The sequence below is a fragment of the Capricornis sumatraensis genome, chromosome 6, assembly GCF_032405125.1.
Source record: "Capricornis sumatraensis isolate serow.1 chromosome 6, serow.2, whole genome shotgun sequence".
Classification (NCBI taxonomy): Eukaryota; Metazoa; Chordata; class Mammalia; order Artiodactyla; family Bovidae; genus Capricornis; species Capricornis sumatraensis.
Window position 1 is genome coordinate 99532204 of NC_091074.1, and position 17207 is coordinate 99549410.

Sequence of the window (17207 nt, forward strand, 5' to 3'; positions counted from 1 at the left end):
TATTCCATTATTTACAAGTTTCTGTTGGAATGTATGTAGGTGCTGAATTGAATGTGTACAGGTTTATGAATATTTTTCAGTTCATCAGAGTACAAATTTTGTCTGTTAAAATGTCACATATTTCTTTGGGCTAATGTCATAATCATTTACCATTTTTTTATTAGTTGTAGTAAAAATGAAATGAAAATCACTTTGCCATTTACTCCTATGTATCATTAACTATACATTAAACTTTAGAGGTCTGATACTACTACTAACAACTACCAATTATATAGTAGTTGAAAGTTTATATAACACTTCCACAGAGAGTTGAGCCTCACAATAACCCCATAAGGTGCATTTATAATCCCAGCTTTACAATTGAGAATACTGAAGTTTCTAAGCATGTAATCAACTGCTTGTTTATCTCTTTTCCAGGTTTATTGAGGTATAACTGACAAATAAAATGTTTAAAGTATACAATCTAATGATTTGATATATGTATACTTTGTGAAATGATTATCACAGTGATTAATTAATGTGGATGTTTGTTCCTGATCAGTATGATAGAAGAGGCCATTTACTATATGTTGTTGAATGGCCTAAAAAGTTACATCTAAATTGTTATCCGCATCCCTGGTGGCTCAGATGGTAAAGAATGTGCCTCCAATGCAGGAGACCTGGGTTCGATCCCTGGGTTGGGAAGATCCCCTGGAGAAGGGAACGACTCTCCACTCCTGTATTCTTGCCTGGGAAATCCTGTGGACAGAGGAGCCTGGTGGGCTACAGTCTGTGGGGTCACACAGAGTTGGGCATGACTGAAGCAACTAACACACACAAATTGTTCAGAGTTAAGGATGACTATAAAGACAATCTTCATGAGGTGTTTTGGCCACAGGGGACTAGTAGTGTGTTTCCATTAACTTGTCATCCGGGTCTGCCACATAATATCAGTGCTAACTTGGTTGCCATGAACTCAGGTGCACTTTAGGTAGTGACTGCTGTACCAATCCAGCATTGGCCCCTGGAAAGACCAGGATTCTTTAAACAAGATATAAGTTAAGTAGGTGCTTCTGAAGGAGAACTTAATAGGACTACAGATTCAGAGACTAGGAAAGACCCCACAGACCATTATCACGTTCTCATTCTTTCAAGAAGACTTAAAGAGTGTAGCTGTCTGTCAGTGTGGGTACATTTGAGTGCAGAAAACTTTGACTATTTTTCGGTACTTCTCCCTTAAGCGTGATCTGTCCCTCTCGCCCTCACCTATTTCAAATATAAGAATCACTCTATTGGATCTTGCCCATTTGGCTGAAATGGCTGCATAATTACTTTCCTGGTCATGACACATCTTTTCATGTTGGATACATCTAGTCTTCTCCAGGTCTGTCTCTTCCACCTCTGTCCCCTTACCACCCCCCCCCCCCCACCCCCACCACACTGAAAAATTCCCTTGGTGATTTTGTGAATTACCAAGTATTCAAAACTTGCCAATACACTTGATGTAAAATTCTATAGCACTCTGATGTTCCAGGTCCTTTGTTTTTCTCAAATTTAAATCCAGTTCATAATCTTACCCCCTAAATCTTCTCTTATTTCTTTGTCTTCATCTCATTTATCCCACTACCATCTCATTTACCCTCAGCTGCTTAAGTTAGGAATCTTAGTGTCTCTCTTCCTCCGTGTAAAGCAGGTAATTGAGTTGTGTTTGTGTTGATTCTGCCTCTCAAAGACTCCTGAAGCTTTGGTTTCCTCTCCATCCTCATAACCACTGCCCAGCTTTCAGTTTAGTTCAGTTCAGTCACTCAGTCATGTCCGACTCTTTGCGTCCCCATGAATCACAGCACGCCAGGCCTCCCTGTTCATCACCATCTCCCGGAGTTCACTCAGACTCACGTCCATCGAGTCTGTGATGCCATCCAGCCATCTCATCCTCTGTCGTCCCCTTCTCCCCCTGCCCACAATCCCTCCCAGCATCAGAGTCTTTTCCAATGAGTCAACTCTTCGCATGAGGTGGCCAAAGTACTGGAGTTTCAGCTTTAGCATCATTCCTTCCAAAGAAATCCCAGGGCTGATCTCCTTGAGAATGGACTGGTTGGATCTCCTTGCAGTCTAAGGGACTCTCAAGGGTCTTCTCCAACACCACAGTTCAAAAGCATCAATTCTTCGGTGCTCAGCCTTCTTCACAGTCCAACTCTCACAGCTTTAGGCACTCATTATCTGCATGGACTGTCATAACTGACCTCTGGTGAATCTGGTCTCTATGCTATGATTCTCTCCTTCCAATCCATCCTTTGCATTCTTATCACTGATTTTACAAAGCTGATTATACCTCTCTGCTTGATTAAAATCTTTGAATGGGTTCCCTCAAGGTCAAGTTCATTTCCTTAACGGTTATAGTTAAAGACACTCACAATCTAATTACAGTTTAACAATACCTGTATATATGTGAGTGTGTGCCTGTGTGTGTGTATTGCTATTTCCTACCATGTGGCCTGTATGCTAATCATACTGGACAACTCACAAGTCCTAAAGTATAATGTGTATTTTTAGGCCTCCTTGCCTTTGCTGTACCTCCTGCTTGGAATGTCTTTCTTCCTATATAAACATTATATAAATAGAATGTTATGAATTCTGAGGCCCTCCCCCCACACCCAATATAATGGACTTGAGCATTGCATTTAGAATGGATTTGGCCACTGCAGTCTTCCCTGTACTCTAAATATGCCCTTTGCTGAAGGAGGGGAATAATCAAGCTTTGTTCATGAGGCTCGGTCAGTGGTCTTCTTAACCTTAACCCCCTGCTGTTCAGTTATTCCTTCTCTGAATCTGTTATATCCCTTTCAATCTCAGACTCTTGGGGTTAACCAAACCTAGCCAAAACTATGTCAGAGCTGGTGAGGGAAAAGGCTCAGCAATCCAGGCCCTTCAGGTAAAATTATTCAGTTTTAAATTAATTCCTTATTTCTCAGGCTTAATATTACTGACCCTGTGCCTGACCTAACTTAAAATAGCTGAGCCTGTGCCGTTAGCCACCTGCCTGGTTATTTTCTTCTGTCAATTAACTGCCATCTGAATCCCTAGGTACTGGACTGCTGCCATCTGTACCTGCCATATCTTTTGGCCCTCTGCCAAGCTGTCCAACCTTCTGTGCTTCTGAGGTCATTTGAAATCCTTTATCTTCACTCCTTGTTCTGACCAGTGACCTCTAGCTTCCAATCTTGAGAGCCAAATTGTTAATTTGTTACCTGAAAAAGGAAATGGCAACTCACTCCAGTATTCTTGCCTGGAGAATCTCATGGACAGAGAGGCCTGGCAGGCTACAGTTCATGGGATTGCAAGAGTTGGACACGACTTAGTGCTTTCTTTCTTTAGTATAGTGGAGATATGCTAAGGTACTTATAATTAGACCATTTTGTGGATTTTTTTTTGGTTGGAGATAAAAAATATGCCTGAGAAAACAAGACCCTGGACAGATAATTTTGATAGGGACAAAAATGGGAATGGGAAAGGTCTTGAGTTTCGGGGTTTGTGTATGGGCATGTCTGGGTGATACATGACAGTAGTAGAGTGTCTAGAGAGATGGTAGCACAGAAGGGGTGAAGAGAGAGCAAAGACAGCTCCACCTATTCCAGGATTTGGTGTAAGCCTGGACTGAGTTCTACCTGTCTGTGCCTGCGTTATGCAATGCAGCACAGGACTCTCTTTCAGTTGTGGTAGATATAAATTTACTAGACAGTTTATGCACACTTTTGAAATTGGGACTAGGTTTTATTATTTAAATACATAATAAAAGTTTCATGTATATTGTTGCACATACCATCACACCTTTTAGAACCTTGTACTTGAAAACAATTATTTAAAAAATAAGGAATATTAAATTTCATAGAAAAATTCAAATTTAATGGCATAAATTAATATTATACAATTTATTATTAAAGAGTTTATGGTGGGACAGTGTTCTTCCTTTTCACTGGTATGATTAAGCATTCAAAGGTTTATAGTGAACTAATGTGACTTGAGCAAACATGGTTTGGGGGTACTAGGTGTTCAGAAATACTGTGCTGTCAGGGAAGGAGTGGTATCTTGTTTCCCAAGATACAAGCTAGGGGCTCAAGAATTTGTCCAGTTTTGTCCAGGTGTGGCCTGGAGCACACACCTGGGCTGCTCAAACATGATAGTCTCAAGTTCTTTCTGGAAGGAGAAGGTTGGCATAGCTCTGGGTAATCCAAAATCAATGCAGAGTATCCACTCCCACGTGGTTACTGGTTTGGGAAATCTTCCCATATCCATGTGGAGAAACTGGAGATAAATTCAGACTCTAGGGGAAGAGGCTGGAAGGAAATAATATCCAGGAGGGAATAAGGTGCAGTGGAATGGGTTAGCACCATCTTACCAGCAATGCAAACTTGAGTATGTTTCTTAAACTCCCTAAGCCTCAGTTTTCATATCAGTAAGATGATGATAATATTAATATCACCTCATCTGTGGAACTGCTGAGAGGTTAAAGGAATAACATGAGATAATGTACAGTAAATCCCCTCCATACGAACAAGTTCCATTCCTAGAGCATGTTAGTTAGTCCAGTTTTTCATAAGCACAACAAAGTTAGCCTAGGTACCCAACTAACACAGTCATCTACATAGTACTGTACTCTAATAGGTTTATAATACATTCACATCTTTGAAAGTTTGCAAAGTTCTCAAGTTGAAAGTTTATATATAGGGGACTTCCTTATTAAATATATGAAGAGCTTAGCATAGTACCTTATTCATAGTAGATTCTCTCACTAAATCATTCACTATCCATACCACTTACCTATCCTCAAGTCTTTTTATTGAGCCTGGAAATCAAAAAGTCATCTTCATTTAATAAGATCCTAGCTAAAAATAATGGAAATGTGGGCAGAGCTCCAGTCCTTGAAGCAGGTCTTCAGCATGGAAAGGGTGATAGGTTGGAATAAATGGGACAAAGGTGGGTGGGTCATAACTGCCTGAGGCTTTCGTAAGGTACTGGTTTCTGTTCTGGCTACCAAGATGAAGGAATCAGAAAATGGGTGATCATGAAAAGATAATTCATATGATTTATGCATGTGCATAGGAGATAATCCTGATAAAGACCATGAAGAAATGGCCACATCATTCTTTGGAGATATATTTCTCAGCCCTAGAATGAAAACCATTATTTTTTATGCTCTCTATATAATGTTGTCTTGTTCTTTTTGCCAAGAATGATAAAGCAATGTTTTCTATTTAATACTATTATTATTGATAGTAGTAGTAATCTCATGTCCTGTGAACTTCTTTATGAAAGAGGACACTATGTGCATCTCTAGTGACCAGACTAAACTCAGGGAAGACACTTAAAATCAGGCCAAAGAATGTTTTTTTTTTATTACCCTGCTAGAGTGTGAATATCACAGGTGAAGAACAGCCATGATGGGGGAATCTCTGAGGGGAAGATAACAGGGATGAGCACAGAGATGAATAGGGCATCTCGCCTGTATTGTGGATGCCGTGTCCATGGGGATTATCAGTTGTCATTGGAAATGTGACTTCAGATCATAATGCATTCATGGTAATGCTGCATGTTGTTACAAACAAGGCTGATTTCCCCCATATAAGTGAAAGCTGGAGTTAACAACTTTAGAATCACTTATTGTTGTTGTTGTTCAACAAATCACTTATTTTTGTCTCAGTTGTGTTCAATTCTTTTTGACCCCAGGGACTGCAGTATGCCAGGCTTCCCTGTCTTTCACCATGTCTCTGAGTTTGCTCAAATTTGTCCATTGAGTTGGTGATGCCATCCAACCATCTCATCCTCTCATCCCCTTCTCCTCCTGCCTACAGTCTTTCCCAGCGTCAGGAAAGAGTCAGCTTTTACAATGAGTCAGCTGTTTGCATCAGGTTCAGCTTCAGCATCAGTGAATATTTAGGGCTGAGTTCCTTTGGGCTCGACTGGTTTGATCTCCTTGCTCTCCAAGGGACTCTCAAACAATACAAATTGGAGATTCCATTGAACAGTTTATTAAGAAGAACTTCTCATGAAACATAAGTGAGGTTTTGAAAGTTTCCATTTGCTTATCCTGTGAGGCATAATCTGTTGACTGAAGCATGTAGAGTAAAACAACAGGTTTGATTTGCTAGTGGTTTGTGGGCCAGCTTGCAGCTTGTTTTTGTATGGTCCAAGAGCTAAGGTTTGTTTTTACATTTTTATATGGTTGAAAAAAATAAGAATATTTTGTGACACCTGAAAATCATGATATGCAAACTTCAGGGTCCATAAATAAATTTTTATTGCAACACAGTCACATTAATTAATTTTCATGTCATTTATGGCTATTTTTGTGCTACGACAGCCAAGCTGAGTATTTGTAACAGATCCCTTATGGCCTGTAAAGCCTAAAATATTTGCTATCTGGCCCTCTACAGAACAGGTTTGCTGATCCCTGATAGAGATTTCAGCATAACTAAATAGCATAACAAATCATAACTATTTTGCTGTCTCCCAGGGATAATATAGATATTTAGAGTTTAAAGTGAATTAGATGACAATAATTGAAAAATATCTGCACTTGAAAATGTGAAATGACAGTATATGACACATAGTGGTTCTTTTGGCTATTATTATTAAATGAATGACATGACCATGACTTTTAAAAATTAATTATTTTTAATTGGAGACTAATTACAATATTGTAGTGGTTTGTGCCATATGTTGACATGAATCAGCCATAGGTATACATGTGGCCCCCATCCTGAACCCCCCTCCCACCTCCCTCCCCATCCCATCCCTCAGGGTTGTCCCAGTGCACTGGCTTTAAGTGCCCTGTTTCATGCATCAAACTTGGACTGGTGATCTTTTTCACATATGGTAAGATACATGTTTCAATGCTATTCTCTCAATTCATCCCACCCTTGCCTTCTCCCACAGAGTCCAAAAGTCTGTTCTTTACGTCCGTGTCTCTTGCTGTCTCTCATATAGGGTCTTTGTTACTAACTTTCTAAATTCCATATATATGTATTGATGTACTGTGTTGGTATTTTTCTTTCTGACTTACTTCACTCTGTATGCTAAGTCGCTTCAGTCGTGTCCGACTCTGTGCGACCCCATAGACGCCAGCCCACCAGGCTCCCCCGTCCCTGGGATCCTCCAGGCAAGAATACTGGAGTGGGTTGCCATTTCCTTCTCCAATGCATGAAAGTGAAAAGTGAAAGTGAAGTCGCTCAGTCATGTCTGACTCCTAGCGACCCCATGGAGTGCAGCCTACCAGGCTTCTCTGCCCATGGGATTTTCCAGGCAAGAGTACTGGAGTGGGGTGCCATTGCCTTCTCTATCACTCTGTATAATAGGCTCCAATTTCATCCACCTCATTAGAACTGATCCAAATGCGTTATTTTTAGTAGCTGAGTAATATTCCATTGTGTATATGTACCACAGCTTTCTTATCCATTCATCTGCTGATGGACATCTAGGTTGCTTCCATGTCCTGGCTATTATAAACAGTGCTGCGATGAACATTGGGGTACTCGTGTCTGTTTCATTTCTGGTTTCTTTGGTGTGTATGCACAGCAGTGGGATTGCTGGGTCATGTGACAGTTCTATTTCCAGTTTTTTGAGGAATCTCCGCACTGTTCTCCATAGTGGCTGTACTAGTTTGCATTCCCACCAACAGTGTAAGAGGGTTCCCTTTTCTCTGCACCCTCTCCAGCATTTATTGTTTGTAGACTTTTGGATAGCAGCCATTCTGACTGGTGTGAGATGGTACCTCATTGTGGTTTTGATTTGCATTTCTCTGATAATGAGTGATGTTGAGCATCTTTTCATGTGTTTATTAGCCATCTGTATGTCTTCTTTGGAGAAATATCTGTTTAGTTCTTTGGGCCATTTTTTTATTGGGTCATTTATTTTTTTGGAATTGAGCTGCGTGAGCTGCTTGTATATTTTTGAGATTAATTCTTTGTCAGTTGCTTCATTTGCTATTACTTTCTTCCACTCTGAGAACTGTTCTTTTCACCTTGCATATAGTTTCCTTCATTGTGCAAAAGCTTTTAAGTTTAATTAGATCCCATTTGTTTATTTTTGCTTTTATTTCCATTATTCTGGGAGGTGGGTCATAGAGGATCCTGCTTTGATTTATGTCAGAGAGTGTTTTGCCTATGTTTTCCTCTAGGAGTTTTATACTTGGTCTTATATTTAGATCTTCAATCCATTTTGAGTTTATTTTTGTGTATGGTATTAGAAAGTGTTCTAGTTTCATTCTTTTACAAGTGGTTGACCAGTTTTCCCAGCACCAAGAGATTGTCTTTTCTCCATTGTATATTCTTGCCTCCTTTGTCAAAGATAAGGTATCCATAGGTGCATGGATTTATCTCTGGGCTTTCTATTTTGTTCCATTGACCTATATTTCTGTCTTTGTGCTAGAACCATAGTATCTTGATGACTGTAGCTTTGTAGTATAGTCTGAAGTTGGGTTGATTCCTCCAGTTCCATTCTTCTTTCTCAAGATTGCTTTGGTTATTTGAGGTATTTTGTATTTCTATACAAATTGTGAAATTATTTGCTCTAGTTCTGTGAAAAATACCATTGGTAGGGATTGGTAGCTTGGTAGGGATTGCCTTGAATCTATAGATTGCTTTGGGTGATATACTCATGTTCACTATATTGATTCTTTTGATCCATGAACATGGTATATTTCTCCATCTATTTATGTCATCTTTGATTTCTTTCATCAGTATTTTATAGGTTTTTTATATATAGGTCTTTTGTTTCTTTAGGTAGATTTATTCCTAAGTGTTTTATTCTTTTCGTCACAATGGTGAATGGGATTGTTTCCTACTCTTTCTGTTTTCTCATTGTTAGTGTATAGGAATGCAAGGAATTTCTGTATGTTAATTTTATATCCTGCAACTTTACTATATTCATTGATTAGCTCTATTAATTTTCTGGTGGTGTCTTTAGGGTTTTCTATGTAGAGGATCATGTCATCTGCAAACAGGGAGAGTTTTACTTCATCTTTTCTAATCTGGATTCCTTTTATTTCTTTTTCTTCTCTGATTGCTGTGGCTAAAACTTCCAAAACTATGTTCAATAGTAGTGGTGAGAGTGGGCACCCTTGTCTTGTTCTTGACTTTAGGGGAAATGCTTTCAATTTTTTACCATTGAGGATAATGTTTGCTGTGGGTTTATTATTTATGGCTTTTATTATGTTGAGGTATGTTCCTTCTTTGCCTGCTTTCTGGAGGGTTTTTTTTTTTAATCATAAATGGGTGTTGAATTTTTTCAAAGGCTTTCTCTGCATCTATTGAGATAATCATATGGTTTTTATCTTTCAGTTTGTTAATGTGGTGTGTCACATTGATTAGCAATTATTGCAGAATCCTTGCATGCCTGGGATAAAGCCCACTTGGTCATTATGTGTGATCTTTTTAATATGCTGTTGGATTCTCTTTGCTAGAATTTTGTTGACGGTTTTTGCATCTATGTTCATCAGTGATGTTGGGCTGTAGTTTTCTTTTTTTTGTGGCATCTTTGTCTGGTTTTGGTATTAGGGTAATTGTGGCCTCATAGAATGAGTTTGGCAGTTTATCTTCCTCTTCAATTTTCTGGAAGAGTTTGAGTAGGGTAGGTATTAGCTAGTCTCTAAATTTTTGGTAGAATTCACCTGTGAAGCCATCTGTTCTTGGGCTTTTGTTTGTTGCAAGATTTTTGATTACAGTTTTGATTTCTGTGCTTGTGATGATGACTGTGACTTTTGAGGCAGATAACACGCTTATGCTAAATACTAAATTATGGTTTTTGGTAATAGGAAAGGGAATAGAAACTAGACATGGTATATATTTTTTTATGCTGTTTATCTGAGGGGTTGATATGATGCTAATATTTCTTCCTTGTAATGATGGAAATCAAGAAAATGTGTAATAGGCCCTGTTAAAGAATGATGGTGTTCTTAATGTTAAAAAATGGTCAGGAATTAATTTCATTTGTTTTACAAGTGACGCACTTATTCTCAAACTAAACGGCAACTGATGCTTTTCCTGGGCTTCCTTGGTGGCTCAGATGGTAAAGAAGCTGCCTACAATGTGGGAGAGCTGAGTTAGATCCCTGAGTTGGGAAGATCCCCTGGAGGAGGGCATGGCAGCCCACTCCAGTATTCTTGCCTGGAGAATCCCCCAATAGACAGAGGAGCCTGGTGAGTTGTGGTCAATGGGGTCGCAATGAGTCGGACATGACTGAGTGACTAGGCACAGCACAGCACAATTCTTTCCCCCAGACCTACTGTATTAATAAAGAATATGTTCTGCTGCAACTACTAACAGCCTGGCTAACAGAGGCTTAAACAATAGGTGTTTATTACTTTATTTATCTTTTTGAATCAACTATATTCTTAGGGACCTCAGCCTTTCCTATCTTTGTCCCCTTAGTTGTTGGTATGTTGATTGGTTTCATGGTTGCACTATAGCTGCTGAAGGTTCAGACATAACACCTGCGTTCAGGGATTGATGAAGATGCTATGGGGGTGGATTGGGATGAGTTTGGGATGAGTTGTGGAGAATGTGTAAATCTCATTAGAATAAGCAAAAGTTCCCAGAAGCCACTGTTTATGTCCCAGGGACTAAGTAGCATCTGACTCTTTGTGACCCCATGGACTGTACCCCACCAGGCTCCTCTGTCCATGGGCTTTTCCAGTCAAGAGTACTGGAGGGAATTGCTATGCCCTCCAACAGGGAATCTTCCCTGACCCCAAATCAACGTCTGTTATATCTCCTTCATTGGCAGCGGGTTCTTACTACTAGTGCCACCTGGGAAGCCCTGACCAAAGGCTGAAATTGTGTCATATGGCCACTCCTAGCTTGAAGAGTAACCTGGGAATATATTCAAACTTAAACAAAGGAAGGCAGGTGGCAGAGGAATGGCAGTCAGGAATGGCTGTTGGGCTTATCTTCTACACCCACCCGTAAATGTGAGAAACACTTTTTTGAGAAAAATTGCTCCACTTTTTTTTTTGTTTAAATACACTAAAAAGACACAGATACTCTTAAAGGCCAAAGCCAAAAGGGGAAATAAACACAGCAAGATTCCACAAAGCACCTACTGACTTAGATACAAGTGGTAGCTACTTCAGAGACTATTGTCTGTGTTCATTTCCAGATTATACCAAAACACTATGTTTCCTATATTATACAAGTGTTGTTAATAGGTATATATATTTGTAGAGGAAAGAGGCATTGAATCATCTTTGTGACTTCTGCAAAGCAATTAAACATTTTTGTGCAGAAACATTTCATATGAAACTGGGGCTGGGTGTGAAAAATGTTCATCTGTTTCCATTTTAATCCTCATTCTACAATAAAAATGTAAATCATAGAATTTTGGAGCAAATAGGCAGGCCTTCACAGATTGTTTAGATGAAAACCCTCATTTGTGATTTCTCATTTGTGAACCCTCAATTGGGCCCCCTAGTGCCAGCCCCATGGAAGATGCCCATGTCTTACTAAGGACAAGAGGACAGAGATGTCTGCTTTGTTATTGTTGCCCTCATGACTTTCCTGAGTTTTCTGGGAACCCTCCAACATAACAGCAGATGGAAACCTATGGAGTACCAAATATTTCTTTCTTCTGCCATTGCATCTTTGTATTCCTTTGAACTGTGATTTAGTTGTACCCAGGTGCAAGTCCTGATGCTGCTCTGAAATCACTCTTGAGGGGAGGAACCTTTCTGTGTTACCTCTAATCTGATTTACAGGAAATTGTATGTCCTGAAAATATTTGAGAGATTATCCAGTATACCTCCTTATTTTTTTGGATGAAAAAACAATCCAAGGTTTGAGTAATATGTTCAGGGTCACACAGTGTTTAATACGAGTAAAAAATTTGTTTCTGATTTCTAACCCAGTACTATCTCATAATACCATGTTATAGAGAGGACTGTATCATTTGAGGGCTTCCCTTGTGGCTCAGACGGTAAAGAATCTGCCTGCAATGAGGGAGACCTGGGTTCGATCCCATGGGTTGGGAATATCCCCTGGAGGAGGGCATGGCAACCCGCTCCAGTATTTTTGCCTGAAGAATCTCCATGGATGGAGGAGCCTGGTGGGCTATAGTCCATGGGGTCACTCAGACACAACGGAGTGAATAAGTAGAGCAGTACAGAGAAGCAAAGGCAAAACCAAACAAAATGAAAAGGGATCCTCAGGTCTGAGACCAAGATGAAAACATATGTTCTTGTATTTGAGCTGCCCTTTTAAAACAGATTTATAGAGGTATCATTGACGTACAACAGACTTCACACATTCTGGTGTACAGTTTGATAAGTTTTGACTTGCATTCACAACTATGCAATCATACCTAGATATGTATAATACAATGTGAAACCATAGCTTGAATCAAGATAATGAGCATATCTATCACCCTCAAGAGTTTCCTAACAGACATTAGTAAATCTCTCTCTCTTTAAAATATTGTCTTTAATTTTTAATGACTAGTCTTAAACTTTATCTTTTTTACTTTTTTTTAAAAAAATCATTTGATCATGATGTACTTTGGTATAATTTTATTCTCCTTTTTATTATTTGGAGTTCACTGAGTTTCTTGGTAGCTCAACAGTTTGGTTCAGTCACTCAGTCGTAGTCTGACTCTTTGCGACCCCATGAATTGCAGCACGCCAGGCTTCCCTGTCCATCACCATCTCCTGGAGTTCACTAGACTCATGTCCATCGAGTCCATGATGCCATCCAGCCATCTCATCCTCTGTCGTCCCCTTCTCCTCCTGCCCCCAATCCCTCCCAGCATCAGAGTCTTTTCCAATGAGTCAAGTCTTCGCATGAGGTGGCCAAAGTACTGGAGCTTCAGCTTTAGCATCATTCCTTCCAAAGAAATCCCAGGGCTGATCTCCTTCAGAATGGACTGGCTGGATCTCCTTGCAGTCCAAGGGACTCTCAAGAGTCTTCCTCAACACCACAGTTCAAAAGCATCAATTCTTCGGCGCTCAGCCTTCTTCACAGTCCAACTCTTACATCCATACAGGACCACTGGAAAAACTGTAGCCTTGACTAGACGGACCTTAGTCGGCAAAGTAATGTCTCTGCTTTTGAATATACTGTCTAGGTTGGTCACAACTTTTCTTCCAAGGAGTAAGGGTCTTTCACTTTCATGGCTGCAGTCACCATCTGCAGTGATTTGGGAGCCTCCCCAAAAATAAAGTCTGACATTGTTTCCACTGTTTCCCCATCTATTTCCCATGAAGTGATGGGACCTGATGCCATGATCTTTGTTTTCTGAATGTTGAGCTTTAAGCCAACTTTTTCGCTCTCCTCTTTCACTTTCATCAAGAGACTTTTTAGCTCCTCTTCACTTTCTGCCATAAGGGTGGTGTCATCTGCATATCTGAGGTTATTGATATTTCTCCCGGCAATCTTGATTCCAGCTTGTGCTTCTTCCAGTCCAGCATTTATCATGATGTACTCTGCTTATAAGTGAAATAAGCAGGGTGACAATATACAGCCTTGACGTACTCCTTGCCCTATTTGGAACCAGTCTGTTGTTCCATGTCCAGTTCTAACTGTTGCTTCCTGACCTGAATACAGATTTCTCAAGAGGCAGGTTAGGTGGTCTGGTATTCCCAGCTCTTTCAGAATTTTCCACAGTTTATTGTGATCCACACAGTCAAAGGCTTTGGCATAGTCAATAAAGCAGAAATAGATGTTTTTCTGGAACTTTCTTGCTTTTTCCATGACCCAGCGGATGTTGGCAATTTGATCTCTAGTTCCTCTGCCTTTTCTGAAACCAGCTTGAACATCAGGGAGTTCATGGTTCATGTATTGCTGAAGCCTGGCTTGGAGAATTTTGAGCATGACTTTACTAGCATGGGAGATGAGTGCAATTGTGCGGTAGTTTGAGCATTCTTTGGCATTGCCTTTCTTAGGGATTGGAATTAAAACTGACCTTTTCCAGTCCTGTGGCCACTGCTGAGTTTTCCAAATTTGTTGGCATATTGAGTGCAGCACTTTCACAGCATCATCTTTCAGGATTTGAAATAGCTCAACTGGAATTCCATCACCTCCACTAGCTTTGTTCATAGTGATGCTTTCTAAGGCCCACTTGACTTCACATTCCAAGATGTCTGGCTCTAGATTAGTGATCACATCATCATGACTATCTGGGTCGTGAAGATCTTTTTTGTACAGTTCTTCTATGTATTCTTGCCACTTCTTAATATCTTCTGCTTCTGTTAGGTCCACACCATTTCTGTCCTTTATCGAGCCTATCTTTGCATGAAATGTTCCCTTGGTATCTCTAATTTTCTTAAAGAGATCTCTAGTCTTTCCCATTCTGTTCTTTTCCTCTATTTCTTTGCATTCATCATTGAAGAAGGCTTTCTTATCTCTTCTTGCTATTCTTTGGAACTCTGCATTCAGATGCTTATATCTTTCCTTTTCTCCTTTGCTTTTTGCCTCTCTTCTTTTCACAGCTATTTGTAAGGCCTCCCCAGACAGCCATTTTGCTTTTTTGTATTTCTTTTCCATGGGGATGGTCTTGATCCCTGTCTCTTGGATAATGTCACGAACCTCATTTCATAGTTCATCTGGCACTCTATCTTCAGATCTAGGCCCTTAAATCTATTTCTCACTTCCACTGTATAATCATAAGGGATTTGATTTAGGTCATACGTGAGTGGTCTAGTGGTTTTCCCTACTTTCTTCAATTTGAGTCTGAATTTGGTAATAAGGAGTTCATGATCTGAGCCACAGTCAGCTCCTGGTCTTGTTTTTGTTGAGTGTACAGAGCTTCTCCATCTTTGGCTGCAAAGAATATAATCAATCTGATTTCAGTGTTGACCATCTGGTGATGTTCATGTGTAGAGTCTTCTCTTGTGTTGTTGGAAGAGGGTGTTTGCTCTGACCAGTGCATTTTCTTGGCAAAACTCGATCAGTCTTTGCCCTGCTTCATTCTGCATTCCAAGGCCAAATTTGCCTGTTACTCCAGATGTTTCTTGACTTCCTACTTTTGCCTTCCAGTCCCCTATAATGAAAAGGATATCTTTTTTGGGTATTAGTTCTAAAAGGTCTTGTAAGTCTTCATAAAACCATTCAACTTCAGTTTCTTCAGCCTTACTGGTTGGGGCATAGACTTGGGTAACTGTGATATTGAATGGTTTGCCATGGAGACGAACAGAGATCATTCTGTCATTTTTGAGAGTGCATCCAAGTACTGCATTTTGGACTCTTTTGTTGACCATGATGGCTACTCCATTTCTTCTGAGGGATTCCTGCCCACAGTAGTAGATATAATGGTCATCTGAGTTAAATTCACCCGTTCCAGTCCATTTTAGTTCGCTGATTCCTAGAATGTCGACGTTCACCCTTGCCATCTCTTTTTTGACCACTTCCAATTTGCCTTGATTCATGGACCTGACATTCCAGGTTCCTATGCAATATTACTTTTTACGGAATCGGATCTTGCTTCTATCACCAGTCACATCCACAACTGGGTATTGTTTTTGCTTTGGCTCCATCTCTTCATTCTTTCTGGAGTTTTTTCTCCACTGATATCCAGTAGCATATTGGGCACCTAATAACCTGGGGAGTTCCTCTTTTGGTATCCTATCATTTTGCCTTTTCATACTGTTCATGGGTTCTCAAGGCAAGAATACTGAAGTGGCTTGCCATTCCCTTCTCCAGTGGACCGCATTCTGTCAGACCTCTCCACCATGACCCGCCCATCTTGGGTTGCCCTGCAGGCATGGCTTGGTTTCATTGAGTTAGACAAGGCTGTGGTCCTAGTGTGATTAGATTGACTAGTTTTCTGTGAGTATGGTTCAGTATGTCTGCCCTCTGATCCCCTCTTGCAACACCTACCATCCTACTTGGGTTTCTCTTACCTTGGGCATGGGGTATCTCTTCACAGCTGCTCCAGCAAAGCACAGCTGCTGCTCCTTACCTTGGACGAGGGGTTCTTCTTACAGCCTCCTTTCCTGAACTTCAATGTGGGATAGCTCCTCTAGGCCCTCCTGTGCCTGCTCAGCCACCGCTCCTCGGCTTGCTCCTCCCAGCCGCCTTCAAAATCAAACTTGGAGAAATTTCAGCTACAAGTTTTTCAAATATTTTTTTGTCCTTTTTTTATTCCCCATTTTTCAGGTACCCTAGAAACATATATTAAGGATGCTTGAATTTGTCCTTCAGTTCACTATGTTAGGAAGGACATAACATAACAAATGCTATGTTATTTTTAAAAATTCTCCTTTTTTCTTTTAGAATATTGGTATGTATTCAAGACACTAATCATTTATTGTGCAATTTCTTTTCTTCCATTAAATGCATCAGTGTATTTTCATCTTATGCACTGTAGTTATATTCTTTAAAAATTCAGTTTGGGTTTCTAAAAGTATCTTCTGTGTCTCTATTTGACTTTTTAAATTTTTGGATTACAGTTATAACTCTTTTAATGTCCTTGTCTACTAATGCTAACATTTGTATCAGTGCTGATAGATTTTTCTCCTCAGTGTAAATCCTCAGTATAGTTTCCTGTCTTTTGTCAGTATGGTAATTTTTGATTGTATTCTAGAAATTTTGAGTTTTATTTTGTGAGTTCTGAGTATGCAGTATATAATTTATGGAGGTATACTGTCTAAAGAATCAGTGAAACCATCAAAGCTTAAGTATCATTTACATGCAGAATTTAGTAACATTTGCATTCATCAAGAATATGTGTAATTTACACATGATGATGATAAGAAAGAATTAACATATTTTTTCAGCTTTTGCCATCAAACATAATGAACTCCAAAATGTACAAAACTATGGATAATTACATTGTCAGAAATGTGGCTTGGAGTTAAAGTTTTGCATAGGAGTATCTTCTTATGGCACAGCCATAATGAAAAAAATATATATTATATGAATTTATATGTTATCATTCAGTTCAGTCGCTCTGTTGTGTCTGACTCTTTGTGACCACATGAACTGCAGCACGCCAGGCCTCCCTGTCCATCACCAACTTCCAGAGTTTACTCAAACTCATGTCCATCGAGTTGGTGATGCCATCCAACCATCTCATTCTCTGTTGTCCCCTTCTCCTCCTGCCCTCAATCTTTCCCAGCATCAGAGTCTTTTCAAATGAATCAGCTCTTCGCATTAGGTAGCCAAACTATTGGAGTTTCAGCTTCAACATCAGTCCTTCCATTGAACACTCAGGACTGATCTCCTTTCAGATGGACTGGTTGGATCTCC